Genomic DNA, 16070 nt, shown 5'->3' with positions numbered 1-16070 from the left:
ACATACAAGCTTAAAAGCCTCTCCGATGGGACGGCTTTTAAGCTGGTAAGAGCTGGCAGAAACGTTAGCACGCCGGGTATTTCGTCTGCTGCTACGTTCTGAGTTCAAATTCCGCCGAAGTCAATTTTGCCTTTCATCCTTTCGAAGTCGACAAATTAAGTACCAGTTACGCACCGGGGTCGATATAATCGACTTAATCCGTTTGTCTGTCCATGTTTGTCCTCTCTGTGTTTAGCCCCTTGTGGGTAGTAAAGAAATAGGTATTTCGTCTGCCGTTACGTTCTGAGTTCAAATTCCGCCGAAGTCGACTTTGCCCTTAATCCTTTCGGGTTCGATTAAATAAGTACCAGTTACGCACTGGGGTCGATATAATCGGCTTAATCCGTTTTGTCTGCCCTTGTTTGTCCTCTCTGTGTTTAGCCCCTTGTGGGTAGTAAAGAAATTGGTATATATATATATATATATATAATATATGAATGTATCTATGAGTATTTGCTTTGTTACACACCGCCACCGCTTGACAACCCATGTTAGTGTGTTTACGCACCTGTGACTCAGTGGGTCGGCAATAGAGACCGATAGCATGAGTACTTAAAAGAAATAAAATCCTGGCGTCGATTTGTTCGAGTAAAATTTCTCTGACTTATGCTCCAACATGGCCGCAGTCAAATAACTGAAACTAGTTGGAAATAAAATATATATATCCATTATCCTCATCCATTTTTATCTAATTAAGTAGGATATCATTGGAGAAGACGTTGTTGGTTGCTATTTCTAGCAAATCAAGTGGACAAGAAGCGACTCGTTTGTTGGCCCCTCCTTTGGGTTAAAGACGTTTCGGTATTACGTCATGTGATGTCTGAGTGCCTGTTGCCACATTACTAAACATTATCAATAATTTAGTGAGAAGCAATTACGAAATACTGAAAAATTGATCTACGTTTCTGTGTGAATGAATACTTACCTACATACTTATATAAATACATTTATGTATATATATGTACATATATATATATATATATATATATATATATATATATATATATATATATATATATATATATGTATATATATATACATATGTATATGTATATATGTATATATATATATATATATATATATAATATATATATATATATATACATAAATGTATTTATATATATATGATACATATATATAATATATATATACATAAATGTATTTATATATAAGTATATGTAAATATATACATACTTATGTATATATATATCTATGCGTGTATGTGTGTTGTGTGTAAATATATATTTATATATATGTACATGCATATATATAATATATATATATATATATATATATATATATATAGATATATATATATATAATATATATATACATATGTATAGTATATATGTATATATGCATATATATACGTATATATATATATATATATATATATATATATAATATATATATATAACATACATATATGTAAATAAATATATGCATATAAGTATATATACGGAAATATATATATATGTATATATATATATATATATATATATATATATATATATATATATATATATATATACATATATATATATACATACATACATATATTATATATATATATATATATATATATATATGTGTGTGTGTGTGCGTCCGTGCATGTGTGTGTGTGCCAAAACGTATGTATGTATGTACGTACTACGTACTATGCTTGCCTGCATAGTCGAGGTTAAAACAAGAAGGTTTTTTTCCCCCTTTAATCTAAAATCTCAAATTTTGCGCCGAACAACCTTGAGAAAGTAAGTGTCACTTGATCTTAATTGAGTGGATGCGAATTCGACAGTCGTCGAATGAATTGGAGCTGCATGTTATAAGCAGCATATGCCTATGTGTAAGTATGTATGTTTGTCTTTGTGTGTATGTGTGTTCCTTGATTAAGAAGATCGCGAAGATTTTTAAGGAATATAAGTAAAGCGATAAGCAGAGTATAGGGGGTGAAGAAAGAAAATGATAGATAAAAGGGTAGCGGTGTATGATGTTTGGGTGGAAAGTAAGAAGAAACAGAGAGTATATGTACTTATTATTTGAAAGTCGTTGGTTCATTAATATGTAGAGTTAGATCATACTCTAGATTTGTGTATACGCAAGGGAATTGGGTATACTTCTGTACATTAATGCACAATATAAATGGCTGTATGTATGTGAATATATATGTGTATATATATATATACATATATATATATATATATATATTTATAGATATATGTATGTATATATATATATGTATGTATGTTTGTATATATATTTATATGTATACATATATGTGAGAGAGAGAGAAAGAGAGATACATGTTCATGTACATATACATATATACATACACAAATTTATATTTTTGTTACACACACATACATACAGATATACATATATATATATATATATGTACCAATATATCATTTATATATATATGCTGACAAATATATATGACGTATATATGTATATATAAATTACATATATGTATATCACATATATATGTATATGCATCCTTATGTATTTATATATATACTATGCTTTTAAATATATATATAAATATACATATATACTTATTGTGTGTGTCTTTATATAAGTATATAAGTATATATATATATATCGAATGTGTTCATTAATATATGTGTACATGTAACTGCAATTAATACAATCAATATATGTACACACAGAGAAAATACAGGTAGACAGTGAGACACACGCTTGCCTTCATATATTTACGTATGTAGTTTCATGTTGTTTATTGCCATGAGGAGATAAGATCAAGCCAAGTAAATTATCTCCATTGCGTTTGGATCAGGTAAGTGTAGCATTTTGTTTGTGTTCAAACGGGTGTGTGTGTCTGTGTGAATGTCTGTGTCTTGATATATTGAATATATATACGAGCAATCAGGCAAACACATTCGCATACCTGTGAGTAAACTTGCGTACGTACGTAAGCACATGCATTCACGTTGTACGTACTTACGCATATGCATACGTGTATACCTGTATACCGACAAATATATACATATATATATATATGTATATATAAATTACATATATGTATATCACATATATATGTATATATATATATATTATATATATATATATATATATATATAATATATATATATATATATATATAATATATATATATATATATATATATATAATGCATTTATTTATGCGTACACACATAGACACACATATACATATATATGTATATAAATATATATATATGTATATATATATACATATATATACATATACATATATATACATATATATATATATTATATATATATATATATATATATATATATATATATACACACCAATGTGCATATATATACACGCACGCACACGCACATCGCTATAGAAGTATACTAGTCTGCGTTCCTGTTTACTTGTGCGTGTATTTATATTTGTATGTGCGGCATGTGTGTGTGCGTGTGTGTGAGACCACGTGTGCGTGTATGTGTGTGAGTGTTTTGTGTTTGTGTTGGTCATGTATGCATGTGAGACCGAACGGTTAATGTGCTAGTTTCGCAATAATTGGTTGCCGGGTTCGATCCCGTGCAGCGTAGCATGTTGATCATATGTGTTATATTATTACTTGCGTCAGACATAATCCTTCCAACTGGAAATTGATTGACGCAAACTGTGGAACACTCTGGTTGGAATCGATCTGTCATTCTGGAACACTGCTGACTTTACATTATGTACATTATTTACATATAACGGATATTTGTCCTCGTCTTGTTTGTTGTTAACACAACTTTTCTGCTGATATACCCTCTAGCCTTTATCAGGTGTCTTGGGGAAATTTCGAACCTGGGTTCTCATTCCTGTTGTTGTTATTAGTATTGTTATTATTATTATTCAGGTCACTGGTTGGAGTCGAACTCGGAATATTGGGGTTAGTAGCCCGCGCTCTCAACAACTACGCCATATGCCCGTGGGCATATAGAACTGTACAAAAAAATTTCCTGTGTTAAATTATAAGGCACAAAAAGAATATGACTCTCCCTAGACAACATATTTCCTATGATTTTTATAAATCCACTTAAGTATGGTGGATGCGCAACGGCCCAGTGGTTAGAGCAGCGGACTCGCGGTCATAGGATCGCGGTTTCGAATCCCAGACCGTGCATTGTGAGTGTTTATTGAGCCAAAACATTTAAAGCTCCACAATTTGCTCTAACTCTTTCTTCCTCTTTCTGTTGTACCTGTATTTCAAAGGGCCGGCCTTGTCACACTCTGCGTCACGCTGAATCTCCCCGAGGACTACGTTAAGGGTACACGTGCATGTGGAGTGCTCAGCCACTTGCACGTTAATTTCACGAGCAGGCTGTTCCGTTGATCAGAACAACTGGAACCCTCGTCGTTGTAACCGACGGAGTGCCACGACAATTTTAGGATAGGTTTGAAGATATTTTCTATAAATAATGGAGCTTATAAAAATGGCGCAATAGTTTTATATAGAAGTCTACTGCAACGTATTTATAACTTTCTCTTTGTTTCAGTCATTGAACTACGGCTATGCTTCTGCACCTCTGGCGTGACTGACAAGATCAATACAAGTTACTGTAGCCCTCAAGGCACTGAAATTAACACCGAACAACAGTCGCAGTGGGTTGATGATGACGTCTCCTCTCTCGAAGGATTCTTCTGCGTTTGGCTTTCAAGTGCGCTACCCTGGTATCACGCATGGACTTCCATGTCTTGCGATTAACAGCCAGGAGCCCCAACAATTTGGAAGAGACACTATGTGAGAGAGACCACTTACGAGGATCATGAAAGCAAAACTGTGGACGTCTATGAGGCCTACTTCCAGTCTTAATCTGACTGAAGAGGACCATACCCACCATACGAATTACACAGCCAACCCAGTGGAGTAGAGGCTGAAGGATGCATGCCGTAGTATGATCTCAGCCTTGAGGAGGGTTTTGGTGTGAGTCATATTCTCCTTCCGCATGAGACCCAGGAAACGTTGGAGCGATCTGTCATGGAACATTTCCAGTTGTATGATCTGGCGCCGATAAAGTGTCAATCACTCAGACTCATACAGGAGACTGATACATAAACAGATCGATAAACGGAAATTTTTGTATTGGCACTAAGTTTCTTGTTCTGAAAGATTCGTTCACTGAGTTTCCCGAAAGAGGCAGAGGTCAGGTCGATCCGGCGGAGTATTCCCCCGTCAAGGGATCCAGTGTTAGAGGTCGTGGTTCCAAGATAGCAGAATGAGTCCGCTTGCGGTAGAGGAGCAACATCAAGAAGAACAGGCTGAGGCGGAGATGAGAATGGGAACGATGATTGGATTACTTCAGCTTTTCGATGATTCACTTGAAGACCAATCCGAGAAAAGACACACTTCACTGAGTTCATCACAAGTTGAAAAGGGGCGGAGGTATGGGAAGGTGCAGCTGAAATGGTTCAGCATACTAAAAATCTCGTACACCGTGGTTGAGAGGAATTTTAATGTGGCTTTCAGGTGACAAGTGTTCAAAAAATAACAGCGAGATCTAATTGTTTGCGGATAGCGTAGAAACAACAACCTACTAACAGCTTTCTATTGCAAAGAGGTGAGGAAATGTTTATACTGCTAAGTATATTTTGGGTGTAGCTATATTGAGTTCAAAAGTACTGAAGACCCACAGTATTATCGTGTTTGTTAATCCACCTTGCTGAAATTAAATAGCATGTATGTGATATCTTTCGCGATATCTTAGTCACTACGAACAAAAATATACTAATAGCATAGATATCACAAATGCTTCTGCATTTATATATATATATGTATATGTGTGTGTGTGTGTATATATATATATATATATGTGTGTGTGTGTGTGTGTGTATATATATATATATATATATATATATGTATGTGTGTGTGTGTGTGTGTGTGTGTGTGTCTTCAGTCCTTCATCCTTTCACCCCTACTCCCCTTCCCTTCTTCCCTCTTTCTCCCTCCCTCCTTCCCTCTTCCCCTTCCCTCTGCTCCCTCACTCCCCTTCTCTCTCTCCCTCTCCCTCTTTCCTCCTTCCTCCTCCCCTCCCCCTTCCTTCTCCCCCCTCCCTCTCCTCTCCTCTCCTCCCCCTCTTCTCCTCTCTCCACACTACACCACACACGACTTTACACAACATCATATATGATGTGCCATACTAATACATACACCAACTAATACATACTAATACATACTAATACATACTAATACATACACCAACCCTATACATACACACGTCCAGACCTCTCATACGCACTAATACTCTCTCATACACACACACACCACAAACCCTTATGTTGGAGTAGGTCATTCACCCTATTATCTCCCCTAATTTCGCTCTCGCGTCTCATGTTTGATCTTTGACTTCTGGCCGAAATCAGATCGCCATGTTGATTCGTTAGTTACTGCACGCATTTTTTTCTCTCCTTCTTCTGTGTTTTTTTTCTCTGTGTATCTTTCTGTTGAAGAGCGTAGGCTCGAAACGTTAAAGACTTGTTTTATATATTTCCTGAGCGCCATACTAATACAATTGTTTGTGTGTTTTTTCCACCTGCCTTCGTCTTTTGTCTATTTTCATAAAGCTTCCCGTTATATATATATATATACAAGATATATACATACTATATATATATATATATACAATATATAACATATATATATCTATATATATACATATATATATATAAATATATATATATATATATAATATATATATATATATATATATATATATTATATAATATATATATATTATATATATATTAATCATATAGGGTGGCAAAAAAAAAAATTTTGTAGAATTCTTTTGCCACCAGCGGCCTAGTGGGAAAAATTAAATAGTCATAGACCATTTTTAAGTTCACACATCACAATCAAGGAACGGCCATAATAGGCCATTCACCCACTAGAAATAACAGCCAAAGCTTCAACCGCAAATAAAGATCAATTCCGTAAACAGGAGAAAATTTAAAAATTTACAGGGTAAATGTTTTTTTAAATTTTCTCCTGTTTACGGAATTGATCTTTATTTGCGGTTGAAGCTTTGGCTGTTATTTCTAGTGGGTGAATGGCCTATTATGGCCGTTCCTTGATTGTTGATTATATATATATATATATATATATATATATATATATATATATATATATATATATATATATATATATATATAAATGAAAGAATGGAGTCGAACGACGATTTAACAAAATCGGAGAATAAAGGAATTTTGTTAAATCGTCGTTCGACTCCATTCTTTCATTTATCTATAGTAAAAAAACACACAAATTTCCACACGAAAGCACGTGATTTCTGCCCTTGGCATGTAGCTTCAACCGTGCTTTCTGACGTAAATTTGCTACCCGGGTATCGGTTAACCGAATTATCCATACTAGGATAATTCATTCAACTACTTAAACATATATATATACGGCAATAAGAATCTTCTGTGATACCCCCAAAATCTGCGCATTAACAACTACTGTATTTAACAAATAACAGGCATTATAAATGCACCTGAAGGAGAGACAGTTGAATCTTCTGTGGTTACCCAAATTCTAGAACTAAAAACTATTGTATTTTACTAATAACATAGGCTTTGTGGATGATTCTGTATGACAAGCAGTAAATTCTTCTGTGGTTACCCAAAATCTAGAAGTTTAAAATCTTATATAGTGTTTCGAACGAAATTTTAGGAATAAATATATTAGTAAATAAATATATAAATATCAATAAAAAGAGCTAGAAAACATACAAAACATTAACTGGAAAACGTAAAAATGTCTAATCCATTTTAACTTTCAACTTCTTATCGTGTAAGCATTATCATGCAACCATTATTGTATAAACCTTATCGCGGAGCCCTTATCGCCTAACCGTTATCATGTAATTAAGATGATAAAGAAAAAAAATACTTCATATTAACAAAGAACATTAGCACAGAAACGAAGCGTAGTAGCACATGTAGAAAAAAATTACAATGCGAAAGTAAAAACCATAAATAAAGTAAGATATAAATTGCAAAAAAAAATTTTTCAAAAGAAAAAAAAAAGCAGATATGCTTAGTAAAAGTCATATCAATCAGGTGAGTGTTGTATGTTAGATTCCGAAGTATTAGACACTGATAAAAGCTAAAGTTTCTAGAAATGTTAAATGTTGCCTCATAACCTATCCATATATATATATATATATATACATATATAACTACAATTGCGGCGTGGAAGGTGGTTATAAGCCATTTAAAGACATACAAATTCCGTTTGATTCACTTTAACATTTAAATTTATTTGCAAAATTATTTTGTCAGTGAACAGGTTGCGGTCTCAAAGCGGCGAAAATATTTTGGCAAATTTATACTTAAGTGTTGAAGTGAATCTAACCGTTTTTGTGTGTTTTAATGTGGCTTATAAGCACCTTCCACGGTGCAATGGTTTTTACTCCAGCACACGATTTCAGATCAGGACACTTGCTATGCATGTACATCTCCGTAGTGTATATAGGCATATATCTTAACTGATAGGTTATATTCTATTCATTATATGCATATATATATACATATATGTATATATATATATACATATATGTATATATAATATATATATATATATATATATATATAGTATATATATGATATATATATATATATATATATTATATATATATATATATATATATATATATATATAATATAATATATATATATATATATTACGGAGATGTACTCGCATAGCAAGTAATTTGATCTGAGATCGTGTGCTGAAACGAAAACAATTGCAGCGTGGAAGGTGTTTATAAGCCATTTAAGAAACACACAAAAGCCGTTCGATTCACTCCAACATTTAAGTTTAATTTGTCAAAATATTTTCGTCGCTAAAATCCGCGACCTGTTCACTGACAAAGTCCGTGCTGCATCTAAGAAAGTAACAGTTAGTTCGTCATATATATGTACGTATGTATGTGTGTATGTATGCATACATGTGTGTATGTATGTACGTATGCATGTACGCACATACGCCTGTGTGTGCATGTATGTATGTATTATGTATGTGTATGTATGTATGTATGTATGTATGTATGTATGTATATGGTACTGGTGTGTATAAGCACGCACATACACTCTACAAAACATAAAGTTATAAACCTGTAGCGATGGATGGATGTAGAGTGACCACTCATCACAACGCTATCAAATTTCAACTCCCTACGGCCGAGGCTAGAAAGTGAATTTATGACGCTTGCTCACAAGAACTATACCCTAAAATCTATTATCAGATTTTTATCTCTATATCACAGAACTAATGTTTTACTATTGTTCGTATGTATGTATGTGCGTATGTATGTATGTATGTATGTATGTATGTATGTATGTATGTATGTGTGTATGTACATACGTACGCATGTGCGTATGTATGTATACGCGCTCGTATGCATGTGCCCATGTATGTGTGTGCGTACATGTACGTGCGTATGTACGTGTGTATGACCATACGTAGGTATGTATGTATGTTTGTATTCATGTGCTACGTATGTATGTGAGTGTCTAGGAGAATGGGTAGATGTGTCCGTGAGAGTGTGTACATGTGTATGTGTATGTGAACGTATGTCCGTGTACTGGCATGTGTCCGTCCAAGTTGTGTACATGACTGTTACTTTGCTGAAGGTTATACATATTTACATATATGTTAGTATAGACGCACACACATATATATATATGTGTGTGTGGTGTGTGTGTTGTGTTCCTCTCATCATCGTCTAACCGTGAATGGATACAACGCCTAGGTGCAACTGTTCGTATCAAACAACGTCTGCTCATACCGTTGTATATAACTGCACATACGCATTGCAACCTGTATGTAAGGACTACAGGTAAAAGGGGGGAGAGAGAGAGGGGTGGTTATAGAATAGTCCTTCTGAATGGGTTCTGGATGTTATTCCATTCGGACTTTCGGTTGAGAGTAGGTTTGTATTCTTGTATACAAACAGCTTCTGTGACCTGTCTCAACATTGCATCGGTGGGATGTGTTGATAGGATGTTCAACTTAAGCTCCCCTAAGGATCCCTTGTGGCAGTCTACAGCATGTCGGTAGAAGATGGAGTTTGGCTTCCTTTCAATGTAGTTGTCCAGGTGTTCTTTGAACCTATCATTGATGCTTCTAGAGGTCTCACCTATGTATGACTCCTGGCACTTAATCTGGTATACAGTGCCCTTGGTTTTACAATTTACGTGTGGATTTGTCGAACACACTGCACAATTACTCTGACAGGTGATTCTATCAAATGGATATGATCTGCATAATGCCGATTTGATAGTCCTACCTGTCTTTTCTACAACTTTAACTTTTAGGCCCGTAGTGCGCAGGACTTTCTTGAATGCCTTACTTAGCTCGTTCTTAGGTGTGGCGTCAACGAACATCAGTCCGTGAAATCTCCTGCTATCGTACCAAGTAACGTTTCTCATCTTTTTGTTGGTGTCCCTCTCTAACCTATTCCAGAACTTGTTGCGGTACAGGGGGCATATACCGTTTTCGTCGTTCCCTAGAATGCGTTCGAATCTAGCTTTCGCTCCTTTGTACACCCTGACTCTATCGTCTTGTGTGTATCCGGAGCGTTGCATTCGGAATATGTAGTGCTGGATGTGTTGTTGTCGTTCTTGTGGTTGGCATAGTGGTGATACATTCCTCATTACTCTAACTAAGTCTGCCACTAGGATGTTGAGTTTGGCAGTATCCGACATAGCTGAGTCACTACGGATTACTAGTGGATTAGCCATCGGTTTCTGATAGTGTGAGTGGAGTATACATGGTTTAATGGTACCATTAACCATAGCGTCTTCCATCCATAGCTCAGTATCTAGGACGGTAATCGTTTACTGGGGGTGTTTAGAGGGGTAGTCTATGGTAAGTTTTATACTGCTGTGGATAGAGTCAGCTATGTGTTGTATAGATGTCATCACCTGTTCTTCACTTGGTAGAGGGCCCATAACTGTGTCTGTATTACATTTCACAACAAGGTTAATGTCGTCGACGTAACGAGAGTACATAGCCAAGTGGATGTTACGGTTTGCTAGGCACTGTTTAAAACGCTTGTCCCACCATACCATGAAGAGGTTAGCAACGTCACCGGCGATCCCCACTCCAATAGCACCGCCTTTCGTTTGCTTATACAGTTTGTTGTCAAATTAAAAAATATGTGTTTTTAGCGTAAATCTCAGGCTTGTATGTATGTATGTATGTATGTATGTAGGCATGATGTATGTATGTATGTATGTATGTATGTATGTATGTATGTACATCGTATATCAAAAGGATCAAAGGCCCTTCCCGTTCCACTAGTTCATTCATACAACACTCATCTGGACGGGACTCACTTCCGTCGTAAAATTTCTCCCTTTTGACAGCTGTATGGAGGGGAGCTACTTGAAATGAACTGCTTCGTTCAAGAGCACAGCACCCGGTACAGGAACTTAACCTACAATACCTAATCACTAAGCCAGATATTTATTATATTTATGGAGTATTTCATTCAACTGTATTATAGACGTATGCGTATGCTTGGCATGTATCGCATTATTCCATATGTATAAGTGTGTTGTATATATATTTATATATATGGGTCGCCATGATAGATCGTTAGCCACTACACACATTTTTTCTCTCCTTGTTTCTTTCCTTGTTTTTTTTCTGAGTCCCTTTCTGTAGAAGAGCGTAGGCTCGAAACGTAAAAGAGTTTTTCAATTCCTGAGCATTATACTAATACATCTGTTTGTTTTGTACACCACCTGTCTTCGTCTTTTGTTTTTTTTTTCGTAAACTCTCCCTATATATATATATATATATATATATCAACAATCAAGGAACGGCCATAATATGCCATTCACCCACTAGAAATAACAGCCAAAGCTTCAACCGCAAATAAAAATCAATTCCGTAAACCAGGAGAAAATTTAAAAAACATTTACCCTGTAATTTCTTATACGATGCACCGTTTCATCTGCTGTTTAATGGTAAACTAACCTGATTAAATTAAATCAAGCCAATCTTCCATAGGCCCTCAGATTCTTCAGTAAGAAATAGCCAAGTCGGAACAGATATTTTCACGAGGCATTTCCGACCCTGCCAAGGCAATATCTGACCTAAAATTTTCAAATCATCGCACTCGCGCCAAATTTATCGGCAGCAAATAAATATAAGCCGTTGATTCCATTACGGAATTAACCAGAAAATTCATAATTAATCAATATAGGGTGGCAAAAAATTTTGTAGAATTTTTTTGCCACCAGCGGCCTAGTGGGAAAAAATTAAATAGTCATTAAACAGCAGATGAAACGGTGCATCGTATAAGAAATTACAGGGTAAATGTTTTTTAAATTTTCTCCTGGTTTACGGAATTGATTTTTATTTGCGGTTGAAGCTTTGGCTGTTATTTCTAGTGGGTGAATGGCCTATTATGGCCGTTCCTTGATTGTTGATGTTGAACTTAAAAATGGTCTATGACTATTTAATTTTTCCCACTAGGCCGCTGGTGGCAAAAAAATTCTACAAAATTTTTTGCCACCCTATATTGATTAATTATTATATATATATATATATATATATATATATATATATATATATATATATATTTATGTATGTATGTATGTAAGTATGTATGTATGTATGCATGTATGTATGTACATACGTATTTGAATATGCAGGATTATATATGGGTAACTACAAATTGAGATGTAGATTATCGTCTTATATATATTCAGATATTGTCTTGTATCTGAATACGTTTCTTCACATCTCTGTATCTATCCATCTATTTATCTACCCATCTATGCATCCATATACCTATCTCTCTAGCTGTTTCTCCCCGCCTCTCTCTTTGTCTCACTCCCCCTCTCTGTCTCTCCTTATATATATATATAAATATACATACATGCATAAATAAATACATACATACATACATATATATACATATATATATAACAATATATATATATATATATATATATTATATATATATATACATACAGACATTTGAAAGTGTACCAGTTTACATTTTACTCTTATGCTTTGCTCAATATATCTCTGTTTTACATCAGTAAAATTTTATCTTAATAATTTCTTATATAGACATGTAGTGATGCAATCTAATGCAACAAGGTGCTTTCTCTCGCTCTCTCTCACTCTCTATACTCTCTCTCTCCTTCTGTCTCCCTCTCATCCTTTGAATTACCCTCTCTCTTTCTCCATCTCTCTCCTCATATGTATATACTTATATATACATATATATACTAATATCTTAAATACATATCTACATACACACATATAAATATACACACATATATATGCATTTACATATGCATATATATATATATATATATATATACTGTTGTGTCTGGGGAGAGTCATTTTCTTTTTGTGCCTTATAATTTAACACACTCACCGGTAAAATTTCCACTTATTTCCTTATTTTTATTTTCCTAAAATTTTCGTTGCGTCTTGCAACATTTCCAATCGTCTTAATACTATATTTTAGGAAAATAAAAATAAGGAATATGTGGAAATTTTACCGGTTAGTGTTAAATAATAAGGCACAAAAAGAAAATGACTCTCCTCGGACACAACACAATATGCTTCAACACACAAACTCGCATAAAGACTCTCGCAAACCAAAGCCAAAAACGAAATATATATATATTAATGCTGTTATAATTAATGTATAGGGAGTTATAGATGTGTGTATATATATATATATACATTAATTATAACGGCATTAATATACTTATTTGCATACAACTACACACAAACACATAAAGATATATAAGGTGTCCCCAAAACTGTACACAGATGTCAAATGTATATAAAACCAGTGTGTATTAAAATATATTTTATTTGAATAATTTAATAGAATCAACAGAGAAAGATTTTAATATTTTTCAATGTAAGACTGCGTGCTAGCAGATTCATTTGCACGCCGGGAAAATTGCGTAGCGGCATTTCCTGCGTCCTTACGTTCTTATTTCAAATGCCGGTGAAGTCGACCTTGCCCTTTATCATTTCGGGATCAATAAAATAAGGACCAATTGAGTACTTTGGGTCGATGTAATCGATTTAACTTCTCTCCCAAAATTGCTGGCCGTGTGTCAAAATTTGAAATCAATATTTTAAGGAGGCGAGTTGGCAGAACCGTTTGCACGTCGGGCAAAGTATTTTGCGGTTACTTTCTGCCGTTACGTTCTGAGTTCAAATTCCGACGAGGTCGACTTTGCCTTTCATACTTTCGGGGTCGATTAAATAAGTACCAGTTACGCACTGGGGTCGATATAATCAACTTAATCCGTTTGCATGTCTTTGTTTGTCCTCTCTGTGTTTAACCCCTTATGGGTAGTAAGGAAATAGGTATTTCGTTCGCTTTTGTGTTCTATATTCAAATTTCCTGGAGGTTGACTTATTTCAGGGCTGAGAAAATAATTACAAGTTCTATGTCATCGACTTATCTCCTTTCCCGAAAAGTTGACCTTGTGCTAAAATTAGACAACTGTATATTTTGAGCCCTTTGTTTTCGAATGTATGCCGGTTCTTGTTTTTTCACTACTGATGCAACCCAATCGCTAGCATCAATAACTATTTCCTTCATTGTTTTTGAACATTTTTTGTTCAATGCTTGCCCTTATTTCTGAAACTGATGTCGGTTTTGTACTGTAAATGTTATAATATGAAAAATATCCCCATCCAAGTATCTAGTGGTGGGAAGAGCAGTGAACATGCAAAATTTTTCCTAGCAAAATCACGCCAATATTGGCTCTTACAGTACCATGGTAACGTGGGATTCAATTTTGGTAGAAATAAAGCTCCACGTCTTTGAGGCATTCTTGAATACTTGTCCTGGTAGATTGTTGTAGTAAATTCAAATATATTGCATCAGGCATAATACCATTGTAAAATGGCCCAATTAATTCTTTTCGTTGGAAGACGCAGCATAGAGTAACTTCTAGTAAATTGAGATGATGTTCCCTCCCATTCTTCTGATTCTCAGGTCCCCAGGATGTGCAAGTGCAAAGGTTAACTGACCCATTGAGTTTAAATGTAAACTCACCACTCTAAAAAATATTAGCTGGAGAGTATGTATCTGTTACACGTCTTTCCATGTCCTATTCGCAAATCGCCCACTCATCTATCAGGATCACCCTCATTGAGGGCATGAACTGTTCCCGACTGAATACCACTCGACAATTGCGCGGGTTTTCCTGTTGTCTCTGAACCTTGTGACATATCCGGTGTAGCAGAACTTGGACTTTTGGTATAATGTAATCCCTCGCCATACCGCTATCGCGGCTTATTATTTAAGTTTATGTCAATAACTCTGTGGTGTTGTTTTGCATTTATAATAAAATAAATATATACAAATAATAAACATAATTTTTTTATAAATATACAATACAGTATTGTTTCTAATTCGCGGATTTTCACCTATCGCGAGGTGGGGTTTTGGAACGTAACACCCGCGATAGTCGAAGGATTAGTGTACTGCGATCACATCGTTCACTCCGCTTCGACTTCGAATTATCAGATATTAAGTCTGCTCTCGTAAAGATGTTCCTAGCATTGATCGTTCCATGGCCCTTTGCGTCGTAGCCAATCGATGCACTATCCTCTTCGTAGTTGTCCACGCCCCACGTGCCTATAATGAAATTAGAGGAAACACTTTTTTCGAGACACCCGAACATTAATATTGATTAGCAGGGCCCGGAGAAATTCTACGGCTGACTTTTCGTTACAATACTTAGCCATAAACATCTCCCCACTCCGTAATTGTTCCCTTTCGAATCTTTCCTTTAAAAAATTCTTGGGAAATCTTATGGATTCTGATTGGCCATGTTCTTTTCTTCTAGCTTCTGCAAAATATTCTTGCCTATGAACAACATTCATATTTTGATTTCTTTCTTAACAATTTTCCTTTTTCCCTATTAGCAGCAGCTTCGTCATTTGTCACAATCTCTCTCCGTCTCTCTCACTCTCTCTCACTCACTCCCTCTCTCTTTGTCTCTCTCTCCCTCAATCCCTC

Source organism: Octopus sinensis, linkage group LG6 (genome assembly GCF_006345805.1).
Source record: "Octopus sinensis linkage group LG6, ASM634580v1, whole genome shotgun sequence".
Lineage (NCBI taxonomy): Eukaryota > Metazoa > Mollusca > Cephalopoda > Octopoda > Octopodidae > Octopus > Octopus sinensis.
Note: the sequence above shows the minus strand (reverse complement) of the source record.